This window comes from Chenopodium album, chromosome 1, assembly GCF_948465745.1.
Source record: "Chenopodium album chromosome 1, dcCheAlbu1.1, whole genome shotgun sequence".
Taxonomy (NCBI): domain Eukaryota; kingdom Viridiplantae; phylum Streptophyta; class Magnoliopsida; order Caryophyllales; family Amaranthaceae; genus Chenopodium; species Chenopodium album.
Window position 1 is genome coordinate 86,303,350 of NC_137834.1, and position 13,897 is coordinate 86,317,246.

At 34.9% G+C, this 13,897-nt stretch overlaps 2 non-coding genes and 2 pseudogenes across 2 annotated transcripts; 2 read left to right on the plus strand and 2 right to left on the minus strand.

Annotated features, from left to right (window-relative positions):
- Positions 1-211: 211 nt before the first annotated feature.
- LOC145637931 (2-oxoglutarate-dependent dioxygenase DAO-like) lies at positions 212-5,969 on the plus strand (annotated as a pseudogene).
- Positions 630-702, minus strand: TRNAE-CUC (transfer RNA glutamic acid (anticodon CUC)). Its single transcript has one exon. It is a non-coding gene; the product is annotated as a tRNA-Glu (tRNA).
- Positions 5,970-10,453: 4,484 nt separating the features above from the next.
- LOC145624544 (2-oxoglutarate-dependent dioxygenase DAO-like) lies at positions 10,454-13,728 on the plus strand (annotated as a pseudogene).
- On the minus strand, positions 12,346-12,416 carry TRNAE-CUC (transfer RNA glutamic acid (anticodon CUC)). The gene has a single exon. It is a non-coding gene; the product is annotated as a tRNA-Glu (tRNA).
- Positions 13,729-13,897: the final 169 nt, after the last annotated feature.

The following is a 13,897-nucleotide window of genomic DNA, read 5'->3' on the forward strand; positions in this document are numbered from 1 at the left end:
CAATGAGACTAACAAGCCACAAAATGACCCGAATGTGAATTAGTTCACGTGTGTAGGAGAAGGCAGAAGGTACAAAAAAAAAAAAAAAAAAAAAAAATGGGTATTGGAACATCCAATTCTAGCCTCACAAAATTGATATCGTACGTAGTACATTAAACTTGAGTCTTAATATCTTTACAAAAATCTCACAATCTATTACAACGTGCCTAAAATGGAAGGCTCAATTCCAGAAATAGATGTACTCAAAGTTGAAAGAAAGCCAAAAAAATTAAGGGAAGTTGGTGAAAAATGGGATAGTTTTAGAGTGGTAAATCAGTTGTAGGAGAATTGCATGATCTTTCACTTGAAGTCAAACAGCAGAATGTGGATGTTATCCCAGGGAGTGGGTATGTAGCTCCATCTAAAAAGAACACACTTTATGAATCCTTGGGACTTTTCGACGTTGCTTCGTCGGCCTCGGTCTCTACCTTTTGCTCTCAGCTTCGAGTTTCTCCCCAACAAAGGTACGTGTAATCCCTCACCCCCATTTGTAATTTGTATTGTCCTGGTGGCTCATCAGTTTTCACGCCATTAATAAAATGACACACATTCGATACATTGTATGAAAAAAGAAAAAGAAAAATATAAAATTCCGTTGCCGGGACCTGAACCCGGGTCTCTCGGGTGAGAGCCAAGTATCCTAACCAACTAGACTACAACGGAAGAGTGAATACAATGGAACTACTCATAACAAGATTTTATAATCCGGACGTATCTTTTGACACATTTTGTATGCACTTAAGACTTTAACTGCTTAAATAAGTTGAAGTGAACATAACTTTAGTGGACCTTTAAGAATCATAACTAGTTGAAAATAAATTCATAATTCGTGAGAAAATTAAGTAGGTGTAAATCTAAGATTGCAAACAGGGAGATAATAGAGAGTTATGCTGAAGCAATGTACAAGTTTTCGATCGATATGGCAAGAAAAATGGCCGAAAGCATGGGTGTGAAAGATGACAATTTGAAGGATAGAGTTGTACATTCAGGATGAATAAATACAACTTCACTCCGGAAAGTATAGGCTCCCAAGGTGTACAAAATCACACAGATTCTGGATTTCTTACAATACTTCAGGATGATGGTGGACTTGAAGTTATGAATGAGTCCGGTAAATATGTTGCTGCTGATCACTTGTCAGGAACTCTTGTTGTTAATTTTGGAGACGCCGCAACGGTAAGTTCTTTAACTTCCAAACGTAATACACCTGCTTGTTTGGTTGACAAAGGAATTAATTTTCTATGGTCATTTGTATTTCATGGGAATTAAAATCATACGTCAAATTTCCTAGGAATTTACCAAACTTGTTTGGTTTTTGTATGGGTATTTCCGTTTAAAGAAAAAGGGTATTTATAAATCTTGGGAATTTTAAATTACCGAGAGAGACCTTTGTAATTAAATTCCCATGTTTTGTGGGAATTGGAAATTACCATGATTTTACGCTTTCAACATTCTCACTTTTTATGGTCTACCAAACAAGCCCCTTATTTCCAAATCCACGGGAATTTTCAATTCCTCCATTTTTTAAATGCAACTAAACAACTGCTAAGTTCTAGTAAATTTTGTTTTAGAATTTTCAAGTAGGTTCATTCAAGTACTAGTTTTTTTTGTCATTTTTTTTTTCCACTTCTATGAGAGTAAAATTCGAAACAAGAACTAACGCTTGAAATTGATGTAGCATAAAACAGGAAAAAACACCTTGAAACTGATGTAGTCTAAGGGCCTAATGGCCTATTCACCTTAACTTAATTTCAGTTTACTTCAGTTAAGTTCCTAATTTTCTTCTCTTATAAACAATTTATTTCAACTTAGTTCAATTCAGTTCAGTTAATCAAAACAACCCTTAAGATAGTAAAGAAGTTTTAATCATCAAAAGTTGTTTATAATACGTTCTGATACCAAAAAATTGGTTTTAGGGTAGTTTTCCTCAATTTTATAAATTCTAATTTAGATATACTCACATCGTCACACGTTCCAACATATTAAGTTTTAAATTCTTTAAAAAAGAAACAAAAATCAATCTTAATCGACTCATAAACATGACAATTGATCATTTAGGTGTGAGTGTGTGACTTGAATACTCGAATACTTTTAAATTCTTCTTTATCGACATTGTTTAATTGACTAGCAAGCTAATACTTGAAAACTTTCGTTTCTCTCTATAGAAAACCAAGCCCTTATCTCCACCGCTTCCACCGCTTCCTAATTTTAGCCACAGCTCGCCGGCAATCGGCGTCTCTCCTTGCCATCGCCGGCGAGTCGATAATCTTAGGCTTCTTTTTATTTGTTTTTTAGGTTGTTTCAAGGTTTAGATAGTGGAATTAGGGGACTAGCAAAGAAGTTGTTGTCTTCAAGTCCATCGGTGGTTATCAGGTTGGTGTGTCGTTAAGGGTGTCGGAATTGTCCAACAAATCAAGGAGCCAAGGCTATTCTTAACGCCGCCGTCGAAAGGAATTTCGTTAATTGTTTTCCCGACGGTAAAGGTGAAGTTAAGACTAGGGTTTCCTCCCTTAATCCAAGGTTTGATTCGGGTGAGGTGGTCTTCTTTGTTGGCCTTAACGATTGTATGTGGTGCTCGTTTCTGCCGGTGCGATAGGCTGAGTACTCCTTGCTTCTTATGGTACTCACAAGACGCTTTGTGTGGTCTGCTAGTTTTCTTTGCTCTGTTTTTTTGGTTAAGTTGTTTATGTTTTGTCTTGGTTTAATTATGTTTTATTGCCTTCCTTTGCTTGTGTTGTTGTTCATATGTTTAGTTTTCAATAATACCCTTGCCCTGTTTGTTTATGAGATGGAGTTTCTTCGGATAGTTCTCCATTTGGAGGCTAATGAAGTGTGGTGGTTGTTTTTTGAGTCTGGTTGGTTGGCAATAGCCTTGGATTTAGGGGTAGTACAGTTGAGTAGTACTCGGATTGTTGGCATGGTGGTCAATTTAGCTGCTTTATTGGGGAGGGATTGTGTTATGGGGAGTTGTTGTCACTTTGAATGCGTGGCTTCCCTCTTTGGTGCCCTATGTGATTATGCTATTTTTCAGAGGCTGGAGTTATTTGTGCAAGTAGTTAGTTTTCCTTGCATTTGGAGTTTGCATGGAGAAGTTAATTTTGAGGGGAGAGGTTTGTTTGCGTTTCCTGTTGCTACTTGGTTGAGGGATGATTTGGGTGTTCAGTCAGTAACTATCATCCCAGTGTCAGTGTTGATGATGACAAAGACAGTCATCATTAAAAATTTAAATCTTGTAGGAGGCTCCCCATCTTTAATGGTGGTGGTAAGCAAAGTCCTCCATTTTCTTGCGTTCTATATAGGTAGAATTGCAGGAAAGGGACCTGCATTTTGGTGTAAGGTTCCTCATGGAAGAGTCGTGAAAAAATACGACTCTCATGGGTTGGCTCTTGGACTCTTAGGAGGTGGCTATGCTTTTAGATCCCTAGGAGCGGAGTCATTTTATGGGTTCTTTTTTCGGCAACAGGGTGCTGCTTTCGACTTCCGGGTGTATGGTCTCTTCACTACTTCCATCGTGAATTTGCATAGGTGTCATTGCAAGTTTCAGTTCCCTTCTCTAGTGTTAGCTTGCATTATCAGTCCTTCTCCAAGGTTTTGGTTCGTTTGGCAACTATTGATCCAAGAAAAGGTTTTGGTAAGAACCTTATGGTTATCCGGGCTCCGAGGTAATTGGTATGTTGCTCAAGGGTATGGACAGTCACTTCGTTTTCTCTCTACTGGTAAGTGGCAAACCCTCTCTATGGGTTTGTTTGGGCGTGTGGGTTCTGCAACAATATACAAGGTTTTTCTTTTTGTTTTTGCGTGTTTAGCTAGGTGGATTTGGTTGTTTTTAGTTACTTGTTTTAGTTCTCTTAGGTTGTAATTTGCCCTTTATTTATGAAGTTCTCATTGTCAAAAAAAAAAAAAAAAAAAAAAAAAAAGACTAGCAAGCTAATGATTGTTGCATTGGTACTGCGAAAGCTATAGAGCAACGGGATTCTACGCATTGTGCAACATCGAGTTCAATGCAAGAGTGAAAGGATACGTATATCAATTGCAACCTTTCTTTCACCACCACCCGACGAAGTAATCGAATCAGTTCCAAAGTTTGTTGATGCTGAGCACCCTCTCATTTACGGTCCCATAACGTTTGAAGGGTTAAGGGTAGAGGTGTCAAAACCGAACCGACCCGAAAAAAATTATCCGTTTCGAACTGTAACCGATCCGATTTGATCCGAGAAATTCAAGACCCAAACCCGATCTGCAACCGAACTGAACTCAACCCAAATCCGAATTTGACCCGATCTGAACTTAACCCGGCACCGATTTGATCCGACCTGAACTCAACCCGAATCCGATTTGACCCGACCTGAACTCAAACCAAACTGATTTGACCCGACCCGAGCTAAACCCGATCCGAAATTGACCCGAAAAATAACCGATCTAATCCGATCTGTTTTAACCCGAACTGATATTAACTTGATCCGATTTTAACTCGATTTGATTTTTACCCGATCCGAATTTAACCCGATCATAATTAATTATTTACTTTTTTATTCAAGTTCTTATACTATATATTTACTAATTATTAATAAGTTAACTTTTTGACTACAAAGAAATAATCCGGAGTCTTAAGTTTACTTCATGTACATATCAATTATATTAATTTACTTTCTAAGCTTTAATAAATGCCACAAGATCTAATAAACCTAAACATTAAGCGGGAGTTAATTGATATGCTTGTAAAACTCTAGTTAAATGCTGCCTAAAGCCTATTGTCATTTTTAATGAATTTCCTCCCATTCTGTTATATTTTATGAACTAATAATTCTTTTATATTGGTTAAAAGTGTAGAGTACAGTTTCCTCCCATTCTGTTATATTGGTTAAAAGTGCGGAGTACAATTGTGCATTATTGTAGAATTATAGGCGTTATACATCGCACGGTTATATACTCACTACATACATATGCAATAATTTATGCTTAAATAAAAAGAATTTACATAGTAACAATTAACTATCAATATGTATAATGTCAAGTTTTTAATATACAAATTGAATTAGTAGTAAAGTAATTCTAACAACTCTAACAAATATCTTTAAAAAAATTGAATCAGTAATAAACTAAACTAATAGTACAGAACTCATAGCCTCATATGATTGTACAATTGATGAAGAGTTGTAAACTTGTAATAACCTAAAAAAAATGACATACTTTTTTGTATATATCACCATATGTAACTATTATTTGTCATTATATCACTAGCTCGGTCTCACTTCTCACTTATATAGGTATGATAAGTCATCGATAATTATTCAATCTCAATTTTCCTCAAAGATAAAAATTACACATAACTTGATCAAATGAAAAAACTAAAACTTCGTGCTTCGTAATTAATAATCATATTGACCCAATAATAAGGTAAAAACTAAACAATATCTCTAGTTTAAAAATAACCTTATTTGGATATGAATTTGGTCAACTCGACCAAAATCCAGCCAAACACAAAAAGGAATTGAACCGAAATTGACCGAACCGAACTTGACCGAACCGAAATCATCCAAACCGAAATCAACCCAACCCAAATTCATCCGACCCGAATTTACCCGGCTAAACCCGTTTTAAACCCGATCCAAATATATCCGAACCGAAAGTGAATCGATCTGAAGTTGAACCGATCCGTATCCGACACGGACTCGATAGACCATGACCCGAATTTGACCAGACCCGAATTTAACCCGATCCGAGTTAAAAGGATAATTTTGATTCGAATATATCCGACCCGAACAGACCCGACCCGAATAGACCCGACCCAAATTCCATCCGATTATCCGAATTGACACCTCTAGTAAAGGGGCCTTCGCATGTCAAAGAAGCTGCATGCAGGGGAAGTCTTAGATTTGCTACGTCTTGATAATACAAAGGGCTTAAGAATTAAGATGTTCTATGCCTAGTTTTTACCTATTTCCTCGTTCACGGACTTGTATTGATTAAAGATTTCACCATGGAACTTGATCTATTCATCTAGACTGTTATTCCTGTCTACATCCAAGTATAAAAGGAACTATTTAATGTGGAAATATTAGAAAAAATAATCCCAAAACAAAATGCTTTATCAACAATAATAAGGTGGGTCTAAATTGCATTTAAGGTAATTTGAAATCGGATCAGGAACAATTTGGATTGAATTTAGGTCGGGTCAATAACAAGTCGTGTTAATTTCGAGTCAGCTTAGTAATAGATCGGGTTGAAATTTTGGGTTGGGTAAGTAATCGGTATGGTAAAATTCGGGTCTGATCAATTACAAGTCGGGTTAATTTCAGTCGGGTTTGTAACATGTTGGGTTAAATTCGGGTTGGGTGAGAACGGGTCGGGTTGAATTCAGGTTAGGTTCGTAACAAGTCGGGTTAAATTCGGGTTTTGACGGGTTAAAACGGGTTTGAATCAATTTCGGTTCAAGTTGGGTTCGGTGCAAATTATTAAAATTGGCCGTTGTAAACCGGTAAATCGTTGCAAGTTATAAACCGGTAAATTGGCAGTTTAAAAGCGCAAATTGAATGGTTCCACACCCAATTGGACTCCCGGGGGGTATTAGGGACCATGGTAAACATTTAAGCAATTTTTATTTCCGGACGAAAAAAGTCAAAAATTCCAAAATTAAAGGCTAATATCCACGCTTTTTGAGAAATTTTGGAGATTTCGGGGCCCGATGTCGAAAAGTCTTGAAATTCTATGGGATACATCTTGGGGTCATATAATGCTGTTTGGAACCATATATGATCATTATTTGTTGTCATAGATAATCGTGGTAGGCTTGAGTTAGCGTAATCGGTGCAAGTTGTAAACCAGTAAATTGGTCGTTTAAAGGCAAATTGCATGGTTCTACCCACACAATTCCACTCCCTGGGGTGTTAGGGACCATGGTAAACATTTCGGAAATTTTTATTTCCGTGCGAAAAAAAGACAAAAAATTCCCAAATTAAAGGCTAATATCGATGTTTTTTTAGAAATTTCGAAAGTTTCGGGGCCCGGTGTCGAAAAGAAATAAGATTTTCGGGGATACATCTAGGGGTCATGTAATGCCGTTTGGAATCATAAATGATCATTATATGTTGTCATAAATGTTCGTGGTAGGCTTGAGTTAATGAAATCGGTGCAAATTGTAAACCAGTAAATTGGTCGTTTAAAGGCAAATTGGATGGTTCCACCCCCCAATTGGACTCTTGGAGGGTATTAGGGACCATGGTAAGAATTTCGGCAATTTTTATTTTTTGGCGAAAAAATTGTCAAAAAATCCCAAAATTGAAGGCTAATATCCACGCTTTATGAGAAATTTTTGAGGTTTTAGGACCCGGTGTCGAAAAGGGCTTGAGATTTTAGGAGATACATCTCGGGGTCATATAATGACGTTTGGAACCATATATGATCATTATATGTTGTCATAAATGTTCGTGGTAGGCTTGAATTAATGAAATCGGTGCAAGTTGTAAATCAGTAAATTGGTCGTTCAAAGGCAAATTGGATGGTTCCACCCACCCAATTGGACTCTTAGAGGGTATAAGGGACCATGATAAACTTTTCGGCAATTTTTATTTCCGGGCGAAAAAAAGTCAAAAAATTCCAAAATTAAAGGCTAATATCCACGGCTTTTAAGAAATTTTGGAGGTTTCGGGGCCCGGTGTTGAAAAGGCTTGAGATCTTAGGATATACATCTCGAAGTCATATAATGCCGTTTGAAACCATATATGATCATTATATGTTGTCATAAACGTTCGTGGTAGGCTTGAATTAATGAAATCAGTATAAGTTGTAAATCGGTAAATTGGCCGTTTAAAGGCAAATTGGATGGTTCCACCCAACCAATTGGACTCCCTGAGGGTAATAGGGACCATGTTAAATATTTCAACAATTTTTATTTCCGTGCAAAAAAAAAAAATTAAAATTTTCCAAAATTAAAGGTTAATATCCACACTTTTTGAGAAATTTTGGAGATTGTGAGGCCAGGTGTCGAAAAGTTTTGAAATTTTATGGGATATATCTCAGGGTCATATAATGTCATTTGGAATTATATATGATCATTATATGTTGTCATAAATATTCGTAGTAGGCTTGAGTTAATTAAATCGGAGCAAGTTGTAAACCGTAAAATTGGCCGTTTAAAGGCAAATAGGATGGTTCCACCACCCAATTGGTCTCCCAAAGAATATTAGGGATCATGGTAAACATTTTGCCAATTTTAATTTCCGGGCAAAAAAAAAGTCAAAAAATTCCAAAATTAAAGGATAATATCCACACTATTTGAGAAACTTTGGAGGTTTTGGGGCCCGGTGTAGAAAAGTTAGGGGATATATCCCGGGGTCATATAATGTCGTTTGGAATCATATATGATCATTATTTGTTGGTATAAATGTTCTTGGTAGACTTGAGTTAATGAAATCATTGCAAGTTGTAAACTGGTAAATTAGTCGTTTAAAGGCAAATTGGATGGTTCCACCCACCCAATTGGGCTCCCAGAGGGTATTAGGGACCATGGTAAACATTTCGGCAATTTTTATATTCGGGCGAAAAAAAGTCAAAAAATTCCAAAATTGAAGGCTAATATCTACATTTTTTTTGAGAAATTTCGAATATTTCGGGGCTCGGTGTCGAAGTTCATTGAGATTTTAGGCGATACATCTCAGGGTCATATAATGCCGACTGGATCCATATATGATCATTATATGTTGTCATAAATGTTCGTGGTAAGCTTGAGTTAATGAAATAGGTGTAAGTTGTAAACCGGTAAATTGGTCGTTTAAAGACAAATTGGATGGTTCTACCTAGATAATTGGACTCCTAAAGGGTATTAGGGATCATGGTAAACATTTCGGCTAATTTTATTTTCCAGATGAAAAAAAGTCAAAAATTTTGAAGGATAATAATATAATATACATCAGCTACAAAATGACACAATCTATTAATTTTTTACACTCACAAAGCATTAAAAAAAAAAACAAACAAAAAAAAAAAAAAAGGAGGAGTGAGAAAATGGAAGGAAAAATCCCAGTAATAGATGCACACCAAATTGAAGAAAAGTCCATAAAATTTATGAAGCTTTGGGTCTTTTTGATGTTGCTTCTTCTCTTTCTGTTTCTATCTTTTGTTCTCAGCTTCAAGCTTCTCCCCACCAAAGGTACCCTTTACTCATTTTTTTTAAGGAAGTTTTCTTGTTTTAATTTCTTTTTAAGGAATTGCTTGATCAACTTTTGTACACATGTGATGTGATGACATGTCGATGCACTAGTTTGACCTTATTTTTGTATTACTACGTAGTTTATTCTCTCTCTGTCCCAAAATAAATAAAACAGTCAACATTACACATGTCATTGTACTAGTTTGACATATGATACTTCATTTTCAATGGATAGATTGTAACTAGCTAGCTGCTTATATTAGTGAGTTATATTGGCATCTTTTGGCCTAAATTTCTAGAAGCAGTCCCAAGGATAATGAAGAGGCTCATTCACGTCCCTTGATGATTTAATTAAAGGGAGGTTCATTATTCTAAACCAAGTCTTTTGTTGATTATGTTTAGCATGTAATCATCTTAACAAATACGTAGTATATGCTTTTGTGTTTTTTTTGACTAAGAATGGTTGATTAATGTTGAATTTGTCAATAAAATATTTATTGAAATGATTATTAGAAAGTAGGATTTGTACAATCCATTTGCCTAATAGTCCGCGCAGACTCTCTTTGTTGCAAATAACTGTTAACGAAGGTAGTCTATATCAAATTAGGAATGAAGACATTGATTGCATATTTAATTACCTCTATATTCATAAATTAGTTTTATATTCTTAAACATTCAGTTCACTTCAGCCCAGTTCAGTCAATCAAAATAGGCCCTAAGTCTTTTATTTTTTTTAATTTTTTTTTGTACTTCTAATTACTAGTGTGCCAATTGCCATGATTCAGGACATTCAGGTGATGGGTTACTTGGGCATGAACAAGGTTAGGTATTCAGGTGATGGGTTACTTGGGTATGAACAAGGTTAGGTGTGGGCCCTTATTTTGTTTGATACCCGTTTTTCTTCTCTGACTGCCCATTTTTGGAATATATATACTAACGTATGACTGTTAAAATGTCTACCCAATAATAGTTGAGTGTTAGCACTCTATGGTTGATTAATTCGGTAGGCATGCTCTTAATTACACATTAAGTCGCAATTACTCTCCTTTATTGTGGCCATTTCTTGTCTTGATGGCTAACCTTTTTCCTTCATATATTGCTATATAAACCGCCATTATGTAAACACACAAGACAGTGGTTCACCACGACTTGGCAATTTTAGTTTTATACTTCACAACATCAAAATAAGTATTTATTATCATTTTATTTGCTTACTTATTACTATATTTATATCGTTACAAAAAATCTCACAGTATAGTAATTTACTACGTGCCTAACATGGAAGGCTCAATTCCAGTAATAGATGTACTCAAAGTTGAAAGAAAGCCAAAAAAATTAAGGGAAGTTGGTGAAAAATGGGGTTGTTTTAGAGTGGTAAATCATGGGATACCCCTTAAATTAATGGGAGAAATGAAATCAGTAGTAGAACAACTGCTCGATCTTCCTCTTGAAATCAAACAGCGGAATGTAGATGTAATCCCAGGGACTGGGTACTTAGCTCCATCCGAAAAGAACCCACTTTATGAATCCTTGGGACTTTTCGACGTTGCTTCGTCGGCCTCTGTCTCTAACTTTTGCTCTCAGCTTCGAGTTTCTTCACAACAAAGGTACATGTAATCCCCCTACGTACCCCTATTTGTAATTTGTATGGTCTTTGGCTCATTACGCCACTAATAAATGACTTACAATTCACTACGTTAAATTAAATTAATGATTGGCCGATCGGGTGTGTTCTACTCACCTGATTTTTACTTATCTGAAATTATCCGAACTTATTAGCTCTTATTAACCCTTATTAGAACTTATTTTAGTTATAAATTTAACCTGGTAGCCTTGATTAACCCTTATTACAACTTATTTGAATTTATTTTTCTTGAACTTATCTTATCTAAACTTATTAACCTTGAAATAAGTGAAAATAAGATGAACAAATTAAACAGGACCTTAAAATATACTAGAACGCACCCATGCTAATGCATAGGATATATCATATATGTATACAAGTTATAGATTTTTTTTTAAAAAAAAGTTATTTTTTTTATTATTGTATATAAATCTGTCAATCAGCAGGTCGAGTTATGGGTTATTTCGGGTCGAGTCACTTGAGGAGTTGAGGGTACGGGTCAAGAATTGTTATAAAACTACATCAATTCCTTACTAATTTTGTATCAATGATACATTTTAGAAACTTGATACATCGATAGAAAAAATTATTTTAAAATTAAATAAACAACCCGGGCATCGTACGGGCACCAAACTAGTCAATCAATAACTATAAACTAAGAGACACACCATCAATGACAGGTGTCAATTTCTGGTGTATCTTTAGTTTTTTTTTATTTATTTATTTATTTATTTATTATTATTATTATTATTATTATTATTTTTATATATAAAATCTTTTATAAATCTTTTATATTTTAGGATATGCAACTACAATAAGTATATGTTTTGGCAACATATAATTACTTTAAAATATGCAAACTTTGAGAATGTATTTTTTTAAGAATAATTACTGAATTAGGAAAAAAAAACCTATATATGAATATAAATACCTCTTTGATTAATAATAAGAAATAAAAAGGATACATCAATTTGTCTATGAAAATTTAAAATTACCCATACGATCAAAGACCACTACAAGAAAACGTGTTTTTAGTGATCAATACTATTAACGGCAATCGTCAAATCAGTCGGTAAAGTAAAATATTAGCAAATGATTTTAAAACGGTCGCTAATTACCGATTGTTAAGATGATAATCAATTGCTAATTATCAATCGTTTTAAAATGCAATCATTCGACATAATTTTAAAATACTCATTTGAGTAAAGTAAAAACAACTCTTTCACGTGATATTCAATATTTAAATTTTTGTAAAGATATGAAATAAGAAGAAAAAAACTATATTTTGGAAAATGATTTATTCACAATAGTTTTAGAATTTTTTTTTATTAAATATAATACTAATTTAATAATAAAAATTAAAATATACCGTGCATGTCATGATACCTAACCTATTTTAAGACTAATAGCGTGACTTATGCAAGAAGGGAGACAATTTGTTTTCCATATAAGGCAGTTATGAAATGTGTGTAGTTGAATAATAACTCTATAATTATATATAGCCTTTGGCTAGTCCACAAAAGAAAAATAAACATTCCGTTGCCGGGACTTGAACCCGGGTCTCTCGGGTGAGAGCCGAGTATCCTAACCAACTAGACTAACGGAAGAGTGATAAAATTGGAACTACTCAGATCCATAATAATCTTAATTAGAGGTTCCTGATGTTTGACATACTCTGTAAGCACTGAACTGCTTAAATAATTAAGTTGAACTGAACATTATTTTAGTGGACCTTAAGAAGTTGAGTCATTACGAGGCAATTAAGTTCTGAACTTGAGCTCATCAGTTGAACTTGACCTGTATTTACATTGAAATTTATAATTTATGAGAATGCTTTAAATCTAAGATTGCAAACAGGGAGATAATAGAGAGTTATGCTGAAGCAATGTACGAGTTTTCGATCGATATGGCAAGAAAAATGGCGAAAAGCATGGGCGTCGAAGATTACAATTTCGAAGGTTGGAGTTGTACATTGAGGATGAATAAATACAACTTCACTCCATAAAGTATAGGCTCCTCAGGAGTACAGAACCACACAGATTCTGGATTTCTAACAATTCTTCAAGATGATGAAAATATTGGTGGACTCCAAGTTATGAATGAAACGGGTAAATATGTTGCTGCTGATTACTTACCAGGAACTCTTGTTGTTAATTTTGGAGACGCTGCAACAGTAAGTTAACTTAAATTACCTCCAAATGTAATAAGTTGTACTCCCTCCGTCCCTAAATTACATTCCTCTTTCTAGCATTTATTCCTCACATAATAGAGAGAAAGAGGAATGTAATTTAGGGACGGAGGGAGTAGTAAAATTAATCAATTCAAAAACGTGATAAATGATCATTTAATTGAATACTATTTTCTTCACCAACGTACATTGTTGACTAATGATTGTTGGTACCATGAAAGCTATGGAGCAACGGGATTCTACGCAATGTGCAACATCGAGTTGAATGCAAGGGTGCAGGGATACGTATGTCAATTGCAACATTTCTTTCACCACCACATGACCAAGTAATCGAATCACTTCCAAACTTTGTTGATGCCGAGCAACCTCCCATTTACGGTCCTATTACGTTTGAAGCGTTAAGAGGTCTTCGTGTGTCAAAGAACCTGCGGGCAGGGGAAGCCCTACAATTAATACGTCTTCGCAATACAAAGAGTATTTAAATGTTTTTTTTTTGTAATTTTTTTTTGTAATTTTTTCGTATTTTCTTCTTCGTTAAACGACTTGTATTAATTTTTACAGTATTCCGTATTATTTAATTTGGATGAGTGCCAAGGTATATTGTTCTGTCCAAATTTAATTGTCATATTTTAACTTTAAATTATATGGAATATCATATTGTTTAATTTGGGTGAGTGCCGAACAAAGTATCCTAATAACCAAGAAAAATGGTCGTGGGTTGCTGGATGCTGATCATGCGTGCATCCTTTGTGTTGGATATCAACCTAAGTCTCATATGAAATAGATAAGAAAGTGTTGCATTTTTTTATTGATATTTTTAAGTGTTAACCTACTTCATTAGTATCTTGCCTTTTGAAAAGATGGTTAAAAAACGAGCTTTTACCGAAACGGCTAGTTT